Raw genomic sequence first — 14,539 nt, 5'->3', positions numbered from 1 at the left:
GAAAGAGGAAATTAAAACAGACTGAGAAAGAGGTAGTGCTGACACAGTGGAAAGAAAGATAGGGAGAAAGAAAACAAATAAGAGGGTACAAAAGAACCTGCTGCTAGGTTCCATGATTATCGGTGCTATATGAATAGCAAAGACAGATAGAAAAGAAAGCATTGCAGAAGGGAAAAAAAATTTCATTTTAAAAATGGTTCTAGCCCTTGTAGTATTGAAGATAACTTTCTGAATGTAATTAGCTACAGTAATTAGGCTTATTAAATTACCCAATGAGGGGTAACATGAGGGGAATGTCCAATTAATTAAAATTACAATAAGAATGTATACATGGTACTTTTACTTAAACTGTAATCTCTTTGGAGCAGGGACAGTCTCTGTTTGTACAGTGCCTAGCACAGTAGAGTCCTGGTTTATGATAGGACCTCTTACATGTTTCAGTAATATAAATAAGTGTGGTTTTTAATGTGAAAGTATCAATGTAAATGACTGCTTTGGTTGTATATTGAACAATGCATTTTTAAATATTACATTTATTATTTATCACAGTGTGGGAGGGCCTGGGCTGAAACAGAGAATGCAAAAGATTTTTGGGATTTGGGGTCATGAGAGGAAAAAAAGATAACTGGGGTGGGTAAATTGGAATATGTGAATAATAATCTTGACTGCCACTGATTAACTTAATGACTCCACTTCTCATTGCCTTGGTTTACTAATCTGTAAAATGAATATAATCATAATTAGTTGCTATATCATTTTATAGATTACTAAACCACAACACTGAGAAGTGGAGTCATTTAGTTAATCAGTGGCAGTCAGATTTGTTTATAAATTCTGAACTGTGAACAGTGTGAAGTTTAAAAGGATACGGTCAATTTAAAAATCGCTTCTGGCCAAAAATACCAGCTACTGTTACAAGTAACATCCTAAGATACTAGAATGGAGCAAGATTGGATAAACCTATTTTCTTTATAGTTTAGTTTGTTTAAAGCAACACAAAATCTCATAATTAAAACTTGTAAAGCAATTTGAGAATCTCAGGTGAAATATGCTATGTACATTGTGACAAAGTTCCTCCTCTATCTTGGTGGGTCCTGCGCTTATTGGCAGATTTTTTTGCCTCAGAGATTCACCATGTGGGTTGGGGAACAGCCCAGAGACCTTCCCCTCTGGAAGAACCCACAGTCCAGGTCAATTGGGAGGTTTGGGGGGAACCCGGGCCCGCCCTCTACTCCAGGTTCCAGCCCAGGGCCCTGTGGACTGCAGCTGTCTATAGTGCCTCCTGTAACAGCTGCATGACAGCTACAACTCCCTGGGCTACTTCCCCAGGGCCTCCTCCAAACACCTTCCTTAGGGTATGTCTACACTATGACATTAGATCGAATTAATAGAAGCCGGTTTTATAGAAATCGGTTGTATACAGCCGATTGTGTGTGTCCCCACATAAAATGCTCTAAGTGCATAACGTCGGCGGACCACGTCCACAGTAACGAGGCTAGCGTCGACTTCCGGCGCATTGCACTATGGGTAGCTATCCCACAGTTCCCGCAGTCTCCGCCGCCCGTTGGAATTATGGGTTGAGATCCCAATGCCCGGATGATGCAAAACAGTGCCGCGGGGGGTTCTGGGTACATGTCGTCAGGTCCCTCCCCCTACGTCACAGCAACGGCAGACAATAGATTCGCGCCTTTTTACCTGGGTTACCTGTGCAGACAACATACCACGGCAAGCATGGAGCCCGCTCAGCTCAGCTCACCGTCACCATATGTCATCTAGGTGCCGGCAGAGTTGGGACTGCATTGCTACGCAGCAGCAGCAGCTAACTGCCTTTTGGCGGTAGACGGTGCAGCATGACTGGTAGCCTTCATCGGTGATCTGGGTGCGGGCAGCTGTGGGGCTGGCAGCCGTAGGGCTGCATTGCACCAGCCCCTTGCCTTTTGGTAGAAGATGGTATATTATGACTGGTATCCGTCGTCATCGTACTGCAGTGGCTGTCGATCATGGGCACCTGGGCAGACAATGATGGTTATCAGTCGTAGTATGCTATTTTCTGCCAAGTGCCCAGTATTGTCTGCTAAGCACCCAGAAGAGGCCGAGGGCGATCTGGGTGCTGGCAGACATGGGGCTGGCAGACGTGGGGCTAGATTGCTACACAGCAGCAACCCCTTGCCTTTTGGGCAGTAGATAGTATATTACGACGGGTATCCATCGTTGTCATACTGCAGTGGGTATCAGATTGTGCAATAGACCTGAAGGCTAACTGCCAAGCGCCCAGTATTTGCTGCCAAGCACCCAGAAAATGCCGAGGGCTATCAGTCATGCTGCACCGTCGTCTTAAGATGTAAAAAATAGATTTATTCTGTATTCATTTGCTTCCCCCCTCCCTCCTGCTAAACCCTGGCTTTTGAGTTCAATCTTTGGGGGGGGGCCATTCTGTGTGACAGTTGTTTGTGTTTCTCCCTGATGCAAAGCCACCTTTCTTGATTTTAATTCCCTGTACCTGTACGCCATGTCGTCACTCGCCCCTCCCTCCCTCCCTTCCTCCCTTCTTCCCCTGGTCCGTCAGATACTACTTTCGCGCCTTTTTTCAGACCAGACGCCATAGCTAGCACTGGGATCATGGAGCCCGCTCAGATCACCGCGGCAATTATGAGCACTATGAACACCACGCGCATTGTCCTGGAGTATATGCAGAGCCAGGACATGCCAAAGCAAAACCGGAACCAGCCGAGGAGGTGGCGATTAGAGCGCGGCGACGAGAGTGAGGAGGAAATGGACATGGACCTAGACCTCTCACAAGGCACAGGCCCCAGCAATGTGGAAATCATGGTGTTCCTGGGGCAGGTTGATGCCGTGGAACGCCGATTCTGGGCCCGGGAAACAAGCACAGACTGGTGGGACCGCATCGTGCTGCAGGTGTGGGACGATTCCCAGTGGCTGCGAAACTTTCGCATGCGTAAGGGCACTTTCATGGAACTTTGTGACTTGCTTTCCCCTGCCCTGAAGCGCCAGAATACCAGGATGAGAGCAGCCCTCACAGTTGAGAAGCGAGTGGCGATAGCCCTGTGGAAGCTTGCAACGCCAGACAGCTACCGGTCAGTTGGGAATCAATTTGGAGTGGGCAAATCTACTGTGGGGGCTGCTGTGATCCAAGTTGCCAGGGCAATGAGAGATCTGGTGATATCAAGGATAGTGACTCTGGGAAACTTGCAGACCATAGTGGATGGCTTTGCTGCAATGGGATTCCCAAACTGTGGTGGGGCGATAGACGGAACCCATATCCCTATCTTGGCACCGGAGCACCAAGCCACCGAGTACATAAACCGCAAGGGGTACTTTTCAATGCTGCTGCAAGCCCTGGTGGATCACAAGGGACGTTTCACCGACATCAACGTGGGCTGGCCGGGAAGGGTACATGATGCTCCCGTCTTCAGGCACTCTGCTCTGTTTAGAAAGCTGGAGGAAGGGACTTTCTTCCCGGACCAGAAAATAACCGTTGGGGATGTTGAAATGCCTATCGTGATCCTTGGGGACCCAGCCTACCCCTTAATGCCATGGCTCATGAAGCCGTACACAGGCAGCCTGGACAGGAGTCAGGACCTGTTCAACTACAGGCTGAGCAAGTGCCGAATGGTGGTGGAATGTGCATTTGGGCGTTTAAAAGCGCGCTGGCGCAGCTTACTGACTTGCTCAGACCTTAGCGAAAAGAATATCCCCATTGTTATTGCTGCTTGCTGTGCGCTCCACAATCTCTGTGAGAGTAAGGGGGAGACATTTATGGCTGGGTGGGAGGTAGAGGCAAATCGCCTGGCCGCTGATTACGCGCAGCCAGACACCAGGGCGGTTAGAGGAGCACAGCATGGCGCGGTGCGCATCAGAGAAGCTTTGAAAACCAGTTTTGTGACTGGCCAGGCTACGGTTTGAAACTTCTGTTTGTTTCTCCTTGATGAAATCTCCGCCCCCCCCACCCGGTTAACTCTACTTCCCTGTAAACCAACAACCCCACCCTCCCCTACTACCCTCCCCCCTTCAAGCACCACTTGCAGAGGCAATAAAGTCATTGTTACTTCACATTCATGCATTCTTTATTACTTCATCACACAACTAGGGGGATAATTGCAAAGGTAGCCCGGGATGGGTGGGGAAGGAAAAGGACACACTGCAGTTTAAAACTTTAAAACTTTAACACTTATTGCTCGGGAAATCATCTGGGCTGGAGTGACTGTGTGGCCGGAGGCCCCCCCACCGTGTTCTTGGGCGTCTGGGTGAGGAGGCAATGGGACTTGGGGAGGAGGGCTGTTGGTTACACAGGGGCTGTAGCGGCGGTCCGTGCTCCTGCTGCCTTTCCTGCAGCTCAACCATACGCTGTAGCATTGGGGAGGAGGGCTGTTGGTTACACAGGGGCTGTAGCGGCGGTCTGTGCTCCTGCTGCCTTTCCTGCAGCTCAACCATACGCTGTAGCATATCAGTTTGATGCTCCAGCAGCCGGAGCATGGACTCTTGCTTTCTGTGTGCAAGCTGACGCCACCTCTCATCTTCAGCCCGCAACTTCCTCTGTTCCTCCCGTGATTCAGCCCGCCACCTCTCCTCCTCAGCCCGCGATTCAGCCCGCCACCTCTCCTCTCGCTCATATTGGGCTTTTCGGTAATCAGTCATTGACTGCCTCCACGCATTCTGCTGGGCTCTGTCAGCGTGGGAGGCAGTCTGAAGTTCTGTAAACATTTCATCACGCGTCCTTCGCTTCCTTTTTCGAATATTCACGAGCCTCTGTGAAGGAGAACGATTTGCAGCTGGTGGATGAGAAGGGAGAGGTGGTTAAAAAAGATACATTTTAGAGAACAATGTGTACACTCTTTCACGTTACATTTTGCTGTTCACACTACACAGCAGATGTGCTTTCGTTACAAGGTCGCATTTTTCCTCTTATATTGAGGGCCTGCCTGTTTGGTGTGAGAGATCACTCACGCAGTGCCAGGTCACAGATTTCAGCTTGCAGGCAGCCATGGTAAGACACAGTCTTTTGGCTTTTTTAACCTTCTTAACATGTGGGGATGGTTTCAAAGAGTATTGCTATCATTAACCATACCAAGCACCCGTTGGGTTGGCCATTTAAAATGGGTTTGCAATGTAAAAGGAGGGGCTGCGGTTTCAGGGTTAACGTGCAGCACAAACCCAACTAATAACCCTCCCCCACACACCCAATTCTCTGGGATGATCACTTCACCCCTCCCCCCACCGCGTGGCTAACAGCGGGGAATATTTCTGTTCAGCAGACCAGGAAGGGGCACCTCTGAATGTCCCCTTAATAAAATTGCCCCATTTTAACCAGGTGACCGTGAATGATATCACTCTCCTGAGGATAACAAAGAGCGATAAGGAATGCATGTTGTCTGCATGCCAGCAAACACCGGGACCATATGCTGCCATGCTTTGTTATGCAATGATTCCAGACTACGTGCTACTGGCCTGGCGTGGTAAAGTGTCCTACCATGGCGGACGGGATAAGGCAGCCCTCCCCAGAAACCTTTTGCAAAGGCTTTGGGAGTACATGAAGGAGAGCTTTCTGGAGATGTCCCTGGAGGATTTCCGCTCCATCCCCATACACGTTAACAGACTTTTCCAGTAGCTGTACTGGCCGCGATTGCCAGGGCAAATTAATCATTAATCATTAAACACGCTTGCTTTTAAACCATGTGTAATATTTACAAAGGTACACTCACCAGAGGTCCCCTGTGTGCCCACAGGGTCTTGGGTGAGTTCGGGGGTTACTGGTTCCAGGTCCAGGGTGATAAACATATCCTGGCTGTTGGGGAAACTAGTTTCTCCGCTTCCTTGCTGCTGTGAGCTATTTACATTATCTTCAGGCTCATCTTCCTCGTCCCCAGAACCCGCTTCCCTGTGTGTTTCTCCAGTGAGGGACTCATAGCACACGGTTGGGGTAGTGGTGGCTGCACCCCCTAGAATGGCATGCAGCTCTGCGTAGTAGCGGCATGTTTGCGGCTCAGCCCCGGACCTTCCGTTTGCCTCTCTGGCTTTGTGGTAGGCTTGCCTTAGCTCCTTAATTTTCACGCGGCACTGCTGTGCGTCCCTGTTATGGCCTCTGTCCTTCATGGCCCTGGAGACCTTTTCTAATATTTTGCCATTTCGTTTACTGCTTTGGAGTTCGGCCAGCACTGATTCATCTCCCCATATGGCGATCAGATCCCGAACCTCCCGTTCTGTCCATGCTGGAGCTCTTTTGCGATCCTGGGACTCCATCACGGCTACCTGTGCTGATGAGCGACCTGTGCTCTCCACGCTCACAGCAAACAGGAAATGAAATTCAAACGTTCGCGGGGCTTTTCCTGTCTACCTGGCCAGTGCATCTGAGTTGAGAGTGCTGTCCAGAGCGGTCACAATGAAGCACTGTGGGATAGCTCCCGGAGGCCAATAACGTCGAATTCCGTCCACACACACCCAATTCCGACCCCCTAAGGCCGATTTTATCGCTAATCCCCTCGTCGGAGGTGGTGTAAAGAAACCGGTTTAAAGGGCCCTTTAAGTCGAAAGAAAGGGCTTCGTCGTGTGAACGTGTCCAGGCTTAATTCGATTTAACGCAGCTAAAGTTGACCTAAACTCGTAGTGTAGACCAGGCCTATGTCTCACCACAGGACCTTCCTCCTGGTGTCTGATAACGCTTGTGCTCCTCAGTCCTCCAGCCCCACACCCTCTCACTCTCAGCTTTTTGCTCCCAGCTCCTCACACTCACACCACAAACTGAAGTGAGCTCCTTTTAAAACCCAGGTGCCCTGATTAGCCTGTCTTAATTGATTCTAGCAGCTTCTTCTTAATTGGCTCCAGGTGTCCTAATTAGCCTGCCTGCCTTAACTGGTTCTAGCAGGTTCCTGATTACTCTAGTGCAGCCCCTGCTCTGGTCACTCAGGGAACAGAAAACTACTCATCCAGTGACCAGTATATTTACCCTTGACCAGACTCCTGTACCCCACTGGTCTGGGTCTGTCACAACATATAAAGTATAATGAAGTGTGTTTTAAGCAACCATCTGTCCACAAGCTTTTTATTAACAAGGAAAGGGAGATATTACTGTGCACGTGATTCTCTTTATGGTGATTCTCTTTATGAAGTAATTGCAAGTAAAATGAGTTGGAGTGTGATGGGGAAGATGGAGTACAAATGCCAGGGCTTGTCTACACTTATAGCACTGTAGCAGCAGTGAAGATGTTACCTATGCAGATGGAAGAGCTGCTCCCATTGGTGTAGGTACTCCACCTACCCTAGAGGTGGAAGCTATGTCAATGGGAGAAGCCCTCACCTTGACATAGCACTGTCTACACTGGGGGTTATATCAGTTTAACTACATTGCTCAGAGGTATGGATTTTCCACACCCCTGAGCCACATAGTTATACTGACCTAGCAAGCCTCAGTAATTACAAGAAGAGTTGTGACTGCAAACAAGAGCACTAATGCAGAGCTTGTCTGTCTGAATTATGAACAACCACTCTTGGTCTTCTGGGTTGAAAAATGCATTTTTAATTTAATCTTATTTTTATCTTTCTATTTAAACCTGCCCTCTGAGGCTAGCGGAGTAAATTTTAACTCACTGGAAAGTCCTGAGAGATTTATTGGACAATCATTGAGCTGCTTCTCTTGGGAGCTACTCATCTATGCCTAAGAGACGTGTGGCAGCCTTCTCTTTAGTTTAGTCTCAGACAGTGATTTGTTAATAAGGTTTTGACATCAGTCCTGTCTCTTGAAGGTGACCTGCAGATGTGGGGATGGTGGAGAACTGGGCTGGAGCCCTTTTTAGCTTGTGAGGTATAAAGAGAGCCCTAAAGCTTTTTCTAAAAAAAAATAATATTTAAATAATAGTTTGGTTCATTTTGAAAGCTTCTGCCTCCACTGCCATTTGTTTTTTACATTAGATGTTCAGGTTCTGTCTAGTGTGAAAGACTGTGATGACTGTTGTGCCAGTGAAATAGTGACAGTGTGAAAGCTGAGCATTTGAGAGTGGAAGGGATTTTTAGTCAGACTGTTCTAAAACATGTTGATTAGTCTTACAGTTAAGTGGGTTTTAACATTTTGAAAAAAGAACATACTTGTTAATTATTTGACATTTTCACCCCCAATTAAAGGTAAGAGACGTACTATATACATCCTCCAAGACGAAGACGTCCTAGGAGATCCTTCAGCAATACCAGGAAAGATCAGAGCTGGCATACCTGATATTTCTAAAGTTAAAAGCAAGCAGAAAATGCCATTTTGAAAATTAAAAAAAAATCAGGTCCTCATTATACATCATAAAGAAGTAAAATAATATAAAAAAAGCACAAGTGCAATTTAAAAAAAATTCTTTGCAGGTCACCTGTAGGTGCAGGCAGTCTGAAATACTTGAAGAAAGGTAGGAGGAACTGAAGGTGAGGATGCTGCTGTTTTCTTCTCTTTGAAACGATGATGTTCTGCATCTCTGCCTGTTTTTTTGGATTCCAGTATAAACTACTACTCTCATAAATTTTAATGTCAGAAGGGACCACTGTTGGTCACTCCCTGTTAAACAGTTGTGCAAATCATTCCTCTCATATTATTTCTAGAGCTTTCCAGACTGTAGATATGGTATATGTAATATTTCATTACTTCCTTGAAAATCCCCTGTCTTATTGTAAAATAAATAAACCATAGATTATAATGGCCCTTGGATTGGTTTGGTTTTCTTGGACTGTGCTGCTTCTGATGTGATGATATTCTAGCCTGGATGTTCCTGTCATCCTCTATTCTGTTCTTTTGTTCCTTTAAGGAATCGACTTTTGTGGTCTCAGAATATTTTTAGTCCCATTTGTGTAATGTGATCCTCTCTTCCTCTAGAGGGTGGGAGGCAGGAGTGGTGTAAAGGGTGGGCGTCTGGCTGAAACCCTGCTCAGTTCCCAGCAGAGTGAGTGCTCTGGAGGCTGGAATGTAAAGTATGTTCCTTTTCTCAGCTTCCTGATCTTGCACGGAATGCAACTCTTGCAGACTACAGTGTATCTGGAGAGCAAGAATCTTCATACTTTCGCTGTTGGGGGTATGCTTTATCTACATGGAGTGAAGGGTTCTGCAGATTGCAACATCATACATACATCATAAACATCATGCATACCTCATATTGTATGATGCACCATCTTGCAGGGGACCAACTTAGAGTAGCCAGGATCTGATATTAGTCTGCAGTAAAGGACTGAGTTCTTTGCTCGGAGATCACTGACCTCTTTTGCATTTCTACTGTTGTTCTGTTCTGGTTTGACTGAGGAGCTTTATTGGTTTAAGTGGATAAGTTACTTGAAGAATGAGATTTTTAAATTCATCTCTTGGAAAATGGAGCATATGTAGACTTTGTGTGCCAATCTGACACAGAATTAATCTCTGGTGCCGATCCTACCCACTGGCTTCAGTGGGTCATACCAGTGGGATACAGGAACAAAAGAATCTGGTTTGTTAGAATTGTAACAGAATGGCAGATGATGGGTAACAAGCAGCACTTGGGCAGGATTCTGTCTATCCTGATTTAGCACTTCTGAGAACTAAGCGAAACTCCCAGAAGGAAAGTGACTCACTGACATTTCAGTGCTTTTGTTCTCTCCAGTTGTCTTTCTGCACTCCCCTTCACAGTGGCATTGGGTGCTATGGCTGGCATGAGACTTCGGGGGCTGGCGTCCTCTAAGCTTTACCAACGCCGGCAGGATCGGCTGAGTGGCACAGGGTCACTGCTGAAAGACGAGACACGGGCAACAGCTGGGATACCTGGGTAGGTCTCTGAGACAAAGGGAATGGGATTGTTGGAATGTTTCTTAAGGCTCCATACATTTCTTTTGAAGCAGGCGGTGTGTGCAGACAGGCTCAGATTAGTGTATTTTTATTTTCGGATAGTTTATGAAGGAAAAGGTTTTCCTGGCACGGAAGCTTTCAGTTTGTAACAATAACAGGAAAGGAACAATGGCGAACCTTTCCCATTTGAAGCAACATACAGGGATCTTCAGACCCAGCAATGTTTCTGGTCTTGCTAATAGGGAGGGTTTTAGGCACATTTCTCCACATACATTGTTAAGAATGAGGCAATTGATTTTACATATTGTAAATAACTTTGCAGTTTTCCAGCTTTCCTGGATGATCTCTTTGACTTCTGATGAATCTAAGCTTTCAATCAAAGAGAGGGCTAATCTTCTAGGTTGCCTATTTGTAAAGAAAATTTACCAAGGGTAAACTAAGGCTCTGCAGTAGCCTGTAGCCAGATGGCTCCAGTACTTGTGCTTCCACCCAGAGGTTTCCTATCTGCAGAGTAAAACTGAGGACAGCTGTGTCAGTTTTCACAGATGTTAATGAGCACCCTGTGGTATTAGTCAAACTGACAAGAATTAGGTCAATTTTATTTTGGTTCTGCTTGGGAGAGTTCTGAAGAGCAGCAGAGGTGGACACTGGAGCTATTGCATTGGGGAAGAGGACAATGGTATGCAAGAGAGAGAATTCTCTCCTTCAGCAGCCAGAGGTGGTTTGAGGCTTCAAATTTATCAGACACTTACTATGTGGTGAAGAATAAAATGGAGCCTCAAGTAGAATCCAGTGACAGCACCCTGCTAGCAGTCTTAGTACCTTCTGTTTCCCAGTTGTTCATTAGTGGCCTGGATTCTCATCTTGGACAGCTGGGTCCTTCATCTTAGTTTAGTCCCCGCCTTTTAGCCCTCTGGCTGTTAAGTATCTGGTGAAATTTTCAAGCTTTATGTTCAAAGGGGTGGGGGTGAGTGAGTGTATGTATCTGTGGTTAGGATATGGATGGGGTAAGTGTGCAAATAAGAGGGAGAGAGAGGCTGATAGGATAAGTTAGAAAAGAGAAGTAGGGTACTGAAAGAGAGATGGGGCGGGGGGAAACAATGTAGGAGATAGAGATTACAGTGTACAGAAAAGGAGAGGGAAAAGGATGTAAGGGGTTGGTTGGGAAGAAGGTGAAAAGGAAACAGACGCTGAAACAATGCAGAAAAAATACACCAGGATCTATGATAGAAAATAAAAGAGAATGTGAATTGAAGCTAGAAAGGGTAAGAAGATAGTCGTTTTGCTAGTTAATATATTTTCATAATGTAACAAGTTACATATAAATACAGTACACAAGTGTTATTCCTGTAAATTGCAGGGGTTATGGCAGAGTGGTTTAGATGAAGGCCTAAGTATTTTTCACTGGGGCTAGTAGGCTTGGTCTTTGGACAAGTAGGTGTGCAATAATACATTTTTCAAGCCTGACTTTTATAGTTTAAAAAAACCAAAAACTTTAAAATAATATCGTTTTTACTCTACATCTTTTCCCTATTTTAATATAGCTCTCACAAGAGGCAGAAATTGTAACAAGTGTCAGCAGTACAAAGCTAATACAGGTATAGGAGAACAAGATAGATTTTATTCTGCCTTGTATGTCATTAAATCAAAATATAGCTGACAATTTTGTTAAGAGGTTGGTATTTGGAGAGTATTGCTGGGTTTTGTCATCATTGTGCCTGTTAAATGTAAAATGTATATGTGAGGCCACTACTGGAGATAGCGAGATGGTTTGGGCTGCAGTACCATCGACATGCTGATAACACTTAGACCCAGATGCTTTGGTCACTTGTCTTTCCCATTGTCTGTCAAGAATGGGGCTTGACTAGGGGCTTGTCTACACTTACCAGAGATCAACACTGCGGCAATCGATGCATCAGCGGTCGATTTAGTGACCCACTAAATTGACCGTCGATTGCTCTCCTGGCGACTCCTGTACTCCACCTGATTGAGAAGAGTAAGGGGAGTTGATGAGAGAGCATCTCCCATCGACGTCGCGTAGTGTGGACCCCGCGGTAAGTAGATCTAAGCTACGTCATTTGAGTTACGCTATTCACGTAACTCAAATTGCATAGGTTAGATCGACTTTTCCCTTTGTGTAGGCAAGGCCTAGGAGCTTGATCTCTGAAGCTCCGTACAGACATAATGGCAGTGATGTTGGTGGATAGGAAAAAACACCATACATAGCAAGTGTCGGAGCTGATAGCCCGTTAGGTTGAAGGGTTTGAGGTATGTTTACCATTTGTAAGTAAGGTTATAATTGAGGAACTTTGATTTCATTGTCTTGTTTTGGATGCCCAGATAGCAGCAGTGGCCAAGAGTGCTCCCTCCCCCAAAAGACTTTGTTTGACAAGGAGCTTGAGCCCCATTTACTTTACAATGCAGAATTCACTATAAGTATCTATACTTTTGTCAATGCTAGACTAGACTACTACTGTGCTTTCTGTATGTGACTATCCTTGTGCACTATTCTTCCTGAATAGTCTTCAATGTGAATGTTTGCTGACTAAGTGGTAGCTCACACAGGGGTTTTATTATACCTATGACATATAGTCTGTACTAGTTTCCAGTTGCCTTCCAGGTGCAATTCACAATGCTGTTTTTGATCTCTAAAGCTATTTATGGTTTAGGACTTTACTTCCTCTTATCAGTGGGGATACTCAAGAGCAGTGGTTCTTAACCAGGGGTACAGAGGTCTTCCAAGGGGCACATAAAATCATCTAGATATTTGTCTAGTTTTACAGCAGGCTACATAAAAAGCACTAGCGAAGTCAGTACAAACTAAACTAAAATTTCATACAGACAATGATTTGTTTATACTTCTCTATATACTATACACTGAAATGTAAATACAGTATTTCTGAAATGTAAATACAGTATTTATATTCCAGTTCATTTATTTTATAATTGTATGGTAAAAACAAGAAAGTAAGCAATTTTTCAGTACAAGTGTGCTGTGACAGTTTTGTATTTTTATGTCTGATTTTGTAAGCTAGTAGTTTTTAAGTGAGGTGAAACTTGGGTATGGAAGACAAATCAGACTCCTGAAAGGGATACAGTAGTCTGGAAAGGTTGAGAACCACCTTTCTAGATTATAATTAAGGCTACGTTTTAGTCACGGGTATTTTTAGTAGAAGTCATGGACAGGTCATGGGCAGTAAAGAAAAATTCATGGCTCATGACCTGTCCATGACTTTTACTATATACTTCTAACTAAAACTTGGGCCGTGTGTGTGTGTGGATGCTCTGGAGGGGCAGTCTGGGGGCACCGTGGGTGTTGGGGGGGGGGCAGGCAGTGGCGTGCGGCCCGGGACCCCTGTTGGTGCTGGGGGAGAGAGGGAGGGTTGGCGGGACTGGCAGGCTCCCTACCTGGTTCCGACCGACATGTCCCTGCAGCTCCTAGGGGGAGGGGCGGCCAGGGGGGCTCCACGCGCTGCTCCAGCCCCAAGCGCCGGGAACCGCAGCCAATGGGAGCTGCGGGGCGACGCCTGTGGGCATGGGCAGCACACTGAGCCCCCTGGCCCCTCCACCTAGGAGCTGCAGGGACATGCCAGCCGCTTCTGGGGAGCTCCCCCAAGGTAAGTGCTGCCCTGCACCCCAACCTCCTGCCCCAACCCTGAGCCCCCTCCAACAGACCCAAACTGCTGTTGCGGCCACTACAGAAGTCATGGAGGTCACAGAAAGTCACGGATTCCGTGACTTCTGTGACAGACACGCAGCCTTAATTATAATCTGGGGGAGGGAAATTGCTTTCTGGGCTGTAAATGACTGTTTTTAAGTCTACTGTTTGCTTGCTGAGAATTCTTTTTTGAAGGATACTTTTTGTGGTTTCCTTCCCCAAAATATAAAAAGCCCCAATATTTAGTGCTCCTTCTTCAGGCAAATAACAATCCCAAGGCTGAGCTGATGTCAGTTGATGATGGTGAATGACAGGCATATTTGGGCATGACTTTTTAATATATGTTATAGAATCCACTAAACTAACATAGCTATGGTCATTTTAGGTCCTTTCAAAAGATTTGATTGGGGAGAGGGAACGTATGTGTGTTGGAGGAATTAGTATTTACCAACTGGAAACAGGAAAAATGATCCCTGTAAACCTAAAGAGGGTATTTTAGTTATACGTAGTGAAGAGGAGAAATATAATCTGTTAAATGAAATTTATTTAAGATGACTGAAAAGGCACTTCCTTGGTTTAAGGCAGGGGTCCTCTCAAGGATTGAACTCACAACCCTGTGTTTAGCAGGCCAATGCTCAAACCACTGAGCTATCCCTCCCCCCAACCTCACTTGAGGTTGTCCTTTGTACTTTCTTTGCAGTGTCCGCTATTTACCTTGCTCCCTTTCTCGATTCAGGGTCACCAACTCCGCATCATTGCTGAGGTTTTTGGTGGAGATGTTTGAAAAGAGGAAGGAGCAGCAGAAAAGTCTTGCAACTGTTGGGTTTGTTTTAACAGTCTTCTCATCGTGTGAAGTCCCAGACTCTTCTACTGGAGGGAGAGAAGCCCAATTTGCTGACTCTATAAAATATTTCTAAATCTGATAGTGATTTAGCTTGTGTGTCACCTGTAGCTACTGCCTGTAATTTTCACTTCACATAAAGTATGTTCAGAGGGTTTTACTAGGGTTACCATACGTCCGGTTTTTCCCGGACATGTCCGGCTTTTTGGCAATCAAACCCCCGTCCGGGGGGAATTGCCAAAAA

At 45.8% G+C, this 14,539-nt stretch overlaps 1 protein-coding gene across 1 annotated transcript in view; it reads left to right on the top strand.

The window, feature by feature from the left end:
* The first annotated feature begins 9,047 nt into the window (after window positions 1-9,047).
* Window positions 9,048-14,539, top strand: part of LIMS2 (LIM zinc finger domain containing 2) — a 39,895-nt gene continuing 34,403 nt past the window's right edge. Inside the window, exon 1 of the mRNA XM_024216796.2 lies at window positions 9,048-9,056. The gene's annotated coding sequence lies outside the window, so the exon portion shown is untranslated. The remainder of the gene's footprint in view (window positions 9,057-14,539) is intronic.

This window comes from Terrapene carolina, unplaced genomic scaffold, assembly GCF_002925995.2.
Source record: "Terrapene carolina triunguis isolate 2854851 unplaced genomic scaffold, T_m_triunguis-2.0 Scaffold88, whole genome shotgun sequence".
Lineage (NCBI taxonomy): Eukaryota > Metazoa > Chordata > Testudines > Emydidae > Terrapene > Terrapene triunguis.
This window is presented reverse-complemented; position numbering and strand designations above follow the sequence as displayed.